Source organism: Mustela nivalis, assembly GCF_964662115.1.
Source record: "Mustela nivalis genome assembly, chromosome: 1".
NCBI classification, from domain to species: Eukaryota; Metazoa; Chordata; class Mammalia; order Carnivora; family Mustelidae; genus Mustela; species Mustela nivalis.
Genome location: NC_139020.1, coordinates 106,602,060 through 106,608,096, shown reverse-complemented (window position 1 = coordinate 106,608,096; position 6,037 = coordinate 106,602,060). Strand labels below are relative to the sequence as shown.

Genomic DNA, 6,037 nt, shown 5'->3' with positions numbered 1-6,037 from the left:
TTTTCCTTTTCGTTGCTTGTCTCTTCTTGTCCCTACCCACATGTTTACGGGGGATGTTGTGTTTTTCTTACCAATTTGACCTCTCTTTCTCTCTCCTTTTTATTAAGTGTGTTTAAATAAGTGTATTTATTACTTATTTTTAAGTAATCTCTACTCTCAACATGGGCTTGAACTCACATCCCAGAGATTAAGAGTCAAGTGCTCTGCTGACTGAGCCAGCCAGGTACCCCTGTTCCTCTCATTTTAAACTCAAGTGTCTTCTCTCTCCCACTTAGAGTCTTGGCAGTCACTTTTACATACTTTTAGAGAATTTTTAATAGTTTTACTTTCTACTTTAAGTTCATTTAACTATCTAATCTATGTGCAATCTTTTTCAAGCATATATGAGGGGAAGCCTACGATTTTTCTTTTGTTCTAAACAACTGAAATACATAAAGCTTCTTTATGCATATCTTAGGGTCTAATTTTGGTCAACCTTATCTTCCATTAGTCTGTCTCCTCTTATGCCTGGAATATCCTACTTTAATTGCTGTGTTTTTGTAACGTGCTTCAACAACTAGTAAGGCTAGCTGCCATTCCCACTTGTAAGTTTTTATTTTTAAAATTTTATTCTCATATCCTCTCATCTTTTTGCTCTTTCAAGTGACTACCACAAAAGGAAAAAACTAACACCTCTGAAAATTCACCATCAGCAACAAAATAAGAAAAGGAGTAAAACTACAAGTCAGAAACTTCAAAATGTGGCTATTGAAGAAAGAAATGAGAGATTCTGTCAGAGCAAGGCCTGGCTTCTAATCCCACTGCAGCCTCCTACCCACCATGATGGGCCTGAGGAGAGAAGACGATGGACGAATTCCTGAGCGTTCTCACTAGTACTGCCTAACCCAGAGGAAAGCAGACTCAGAGGTAAGCAAGCAGTCCAAGAAAATACCCATCAGAGTAAAAGCCCCAACTTCAGCTCTCAGTGGATGCAGGAAAAGCCCCAGGAAACTCTCAGGTATTCTACCACGAGGACGGGATGCATGGCCAACATGATAGATTAATTCCTGGTACCAGATATTTAACATGATCTCAGAAGAGAGACTAAAACCCAGGTTACTCAACAAAGGCTGCACACAGCCCCAGCAGAGTGTTCTTCCTACCCTTTCTGTGCTCAGTCTCAGAAGAGCAGATAGAAGATAGAAGAGCAGATAGCCCCACCCTGGAGTCCGAAGGGGAGACACGCATGTCGGGGATGGAAGTCATGGAGAACTCATCCTCACTGTCTCAGGGAGAGCTGAATGTCTGGAAATGGCTGCCCACATTCAACACAAACAAGCTGATTAGACAGATAGTAATCAAGCACATGCCAAAGAGGAGCCAAGAAACCAGGCTGGGAGAAAAAAGCCAAGCAAAAATTAAAAAACAACAACAACAACAACAACAACAAAAAACTTCCTGGGTCACTAGGGTGGCTCAGTCAGTTAAGCGTCTGCCTTTGGCTTAGGTCATGATCTCAGGGTCCTGGGATGGAGCCCTGCCTCGGTCTTTGCTCAGCGGAGTCTGGTTCTCCATCTGCCTCTGCCCCCTCCACCACACCCTCGCTTATGCTGTCTCCCCGCCACATACAAATAAATCAATAAAATCTTAAAAAAAATAAATACTTCCCAAGTGTGTGTGTTCAATGGAAGACAGTGATGAAAACATGAATAAAATAAGAGAGAGTTAAAAAAAAAAAAAAAAAAGAGGGAGCTCAACAACAAGAGGATAAAGCAACAGAACTTTCACAACATTGTTAAGGACAAAGAGAAAAAGTAGTTGTCCTTGTTTTGCACCCAATTTTGACAAGGACATATTTGGTGTGCATTGTTTATTATAATGCGAGGCACTATTTAGAATTTGTTATTCTTTATCATGCTAAGGAAATGGCATTTTATTTCTGATTCACAAAATGCTTCAGTAACAAATGGTTGAACACTGACTCAACCTATTTCAACTGGCATAAACAAGCTATTTTGCAAGGTCCTTTTTTTTCTTGTACCACACTTACAAAGAACTTCAGTGCAGTCCTCAGAACTTGTCCATATGAATGATGAGTGAGACATTTCATCATATTTCCTTTTAACAACCAGACTTTCTGTCATGCAGCAAATTTAATGACTCATTTTACAAAGACAAGTTTTTCCACTATTAGTATTTACAGGATTGCTAACATAGAGCTGCAGGTTGAATAAATGCCCCATCCTCCCAATGTCTTAAAACTAGAAAGAAGAAAAAGCTGGTGAAATTGGGGTTCATTCGTTCTACAAACGTAAGCTTTGGAGTCAGGCAGCTCTGAGAACAAATTCTGGCTCTGCAATTCACTAGTCGTGGCTTTGAACCACAACTTAGCTTCTCTAAGCACTGGGACAGCTGGGTCTATGATATTTAATTTACAGGGTGTTGCAAGAATTAAATAAAAAAATGCGTTTCAAGCAGGTACCCCAAGATGATTATTTATACTGTTATCGTTGCTATTTTTTTAAAAAAAATTATTATGTGCCTGACACATCTTAGATAATAAATATTTATTGAATGAATAAAAGATCTCTATAAAAAATTCAGAGATGAAGTAGAAAGTCTATGCCCACAAGAGATTTGCCTGTGAGGAAATTAATTGCAAATAAAATAAATATAGATAAAACTGAGTTCTAGGTTTGATTTCATGAGGACTAGCAACTTCTTTTTTTTTTTTTTCCCTGAAAAAAAAATTATTTTAAATTCTAATCTAGTGACCTAATTCTGTTACCTTGTTCCTAAGTATTCTTCCTAACTAGATCTCAGCCTGGTCCCTGAGCACATTCACAAACTAATTCCTGACCCCGTGTACTCTTTGGGAGAAAATAACAGAAATCAACTTAAGCTAGCTGAAGTTAAAGAAGAAATTGTACAAAAATCTAGGAACTGCTCTCTCATGGGACACATAGGCAGGGATATAGCTGAGTGTCAAGAAGGAATGGAATTTAAAAAAAGGAAAGCTTTTGGGAACTAGAATTCTCTCCCTCTCCCTCTCCTTCCAACTTTCAGTTCTGTTTCTCTCCGACTGTTTCTTTCTCCAAGGTGAGCCTCTTCTCTCTCTAGACTGCTGGCAGAAGATAGTCACCTATGAGTCTTGAATCTGCATGTTTTGCCTCCGTCCTAATTCATATTCCTGGAGGCACTCTGGTTTGCCTGGCTTAAAGTAAGCACCTGCCCTCTTCCATTCAATGGCCTCTAGGAGAAAGGGATCAGAACGGACCACAGAATGGACTACCTTCACTGCTTGAAGTGAAGACCCAGGGGGAGGCCCACCTTGCACGGAAAAATGGCATCAGCGTCCATGACACCCAGCCCCTACCACACACTGACCTTTAACTTGTCACAGCCCTAATCTTAACCACAAACTGAGCTGCACATTAATAATCTTGGCCCAGGAATTCCACTTACACTGACATTGTGAAGCACACATAAATGAGAAAGTGAAGAGATCTTGCTTCACTTCCTTTTGAGAAAATGTGGTTTTTACATAGTGAATTTTATTTGAAATCATGTTTACTCACTGTAAAAACACCTGAGTAAAAACTAAAAGATAAAAGGAAAAAAATCTAGTTCTTTCTAAACATTCTTAAAAACCTGGATATTTCCAAACATCCCTAAGTAAAACGCTGTATATAGAATAAGATTTCTGAATTTGGAGGTAAATATTTCTGTTTTGGTCCCTGCTGGTGGGGTCAGGCTAACTTCTTTAGTCTCTGCACAGCTTGGAATGCATCATCATCTACCACTCAGTAAAAGTCAGAGGTTGGGATTACAATCAAAATCTTGCTTGGCCCAGCCTCCCTTGGTCAAGGAGTTTTTGGTACCTTCCATGTTCTCTCTTTAACAAGGGTCTATCTCAAGATTGGACTTATTTTCTTTGAACTCTATCAACTTCAGGGTAAATTCTGTACCTTCTTGGGGTTCCTGTAATCTCCTTCTCCTTTTCCTTCTTCAGGAGTATCACAGGACACAAGCTGTCCAGTGCCAGCTAAGTTGCAATGAGCCAACAATAGTCTATCTTTTGCACTGATTGCAACCAAAAGTTCTAGACAAAATGCAAAAAACAAATACCTAAAATATCCCAATTGTACACATGCATGGCAGACCCAAAGAAGGGCAGCAAAGGTTTCAAGAGTTCAAGAGTTTGTCCTAAGCAAAACTCAGAGCTGTGTATATGACAGATTGACCCAAATACCATAGCAAATGTTTGAAAACTGAACTGACCTCAGAATCCCCACTCCCAAAAGGTGAGGTACAACTTGCAGCCTGGATCTAAGCCAACTGATTGCCCACTAACACCAGAATTCAATATTCTTTAGAGGATTTTTAACAGAATCCAGAATCTCCTAATGTAGTATTCAAGATGTTCTGGGTAGAATTCAAAATTACTGAATGCACAAAGAACAAGAAAAGTCTGACCAGTACTCAGGAGAAAAGGTAATCAACAGATGGCCCCAACTGGAATTACCAGACACAGACTTGATAACACCCAATATAACCATGAGGTAAAGATGAACATTCTTGAGCAATCAGAGCTTCCAGACGTGCCTCTCTCCAGGTTTCCTGGAGTTTCCTCGCAGCATGGCCCCCAAACGCCAGTCTTCGCTCCCGCCTCAAATGAAGAAACCGAGACAGTCCCCTGCCCCCAAGCCAGGGCAGACATCAACATCCCAGCACTTGCATAGAGGAGAAAAAGAACAGCAAGAAGCAATTGAACATATTGATGAAGTACAAAATGAAATAGACAGACTTAATGAACAAGCCAGTGAGGAGATTTTGAAAGTAGAACAGAAATATAACAAACTCCGCCAACCATTTTTTCAGAAGAGGTCGGAATTGATCGCCAAAATCCCCGATTTTTGGGTAACAACATTTGTCAACCATCCACAAGTGTCTGCACTGCTTGGAGAGGAGGATGAAGAGGCGCTGCATTATTTGACAAGAGTTGAAGTGACAGAATTTGAAGATATTAAATCAGGTTACAGAATAGATTTTTATTTTGATGAAAACCCTTACTTCGAAAATAAAGTTCTCTCCAAAGAATTTCATCTGAATGAGAGTGGTGATCCATCTTCAAAGTCCACTGAAATCAAATGGAAATCTGGAAAGGATTTGACGAAACGTTCAAGTCAAACACAGAATAAAGCCAGCAGGAAGAGACAGCATGAGGAACCAGAGAGCTTCTTCACCTGGTTTACTGACCATTCTGATGCAGGTGCAGATGAGTTAGGAGAAGTCATCAAAGATGATATTTGGCCAAATCCATGACAGTACTACTTGGTTCCCGATATGGATGACGAAGAAGGGGAAGGAGAAGAGGATGATGATGATGATGAAGAAGAAGAAGGATTGGAAGATATTGATGAAGAAGGAGATGAGGATGAAGATGAAGAAGATGAAGATGATGATGAGGGGGAGGAAGGAGAGGAAGATGAAGGGGAAGATGACTAATGGAATACTGATGGATTCCAACCTTCCTTTTTTAATTTTCTTCAGTCCCTGGGAGCAAGTTGCGGTCTTTTTTTTTTTTTTTCCTTTTTCTTTTTCTTTTCTCCTCTTGTGCTCATTCGCCCTGTTTTTTGAAGTCGCCTTTTTCTCTCCCTTTATACCATGGTTCTCAGCTTATTTGGGGGGAAAATACCTTGAGCAGAATACAGTGGGAAAAGAATCTCTACCCCTTTTTGTTCCAAATTCATTTTTGTCCCTTCCTGTCTCAACAAAAACAAAAGCTTTATGGAATCAACACCACCATGCTCTGTGGGAAAAAAGAAAAACCTTCTGCTCCCTTAGCTCTGCTGGAAGCTGGAGGGTGCTAGGCCCCTGTGTAGTAGTGCATAGAATTCTAGCTTTTTTCCTCCTTTCTCTGTATATTGGGCTCAGAGATTACACTGTGTCTCTATGTGAATATGGACAGTTAGCATTTACTAACATGTACCTTTCTACTTTCTCTTGTTTAAAAAAAAAAGAAAAAAAAACTTTAAAAAATGGGGTTATAGGGGCG

General features: G+C 39.9%; 1 pseudogene across 1 annotated transcript; it reads left to right on the top strand.

The window, feature by feature from the left end:
• Window positions 1-4,602: 4,602 nt before the first annotated feature.
• LOC309846008 (protein SET pseudogene) lies at window positions 4,603-5,509 on the top strand (annotated as a pseudogene). The gene has a single exon. The product of its transcript is annotated as a protein SET pseudogene (transcript).
• The last annotated feature ends 528 nt before the right edge of the window (window positions 5,510-6,037 follow it).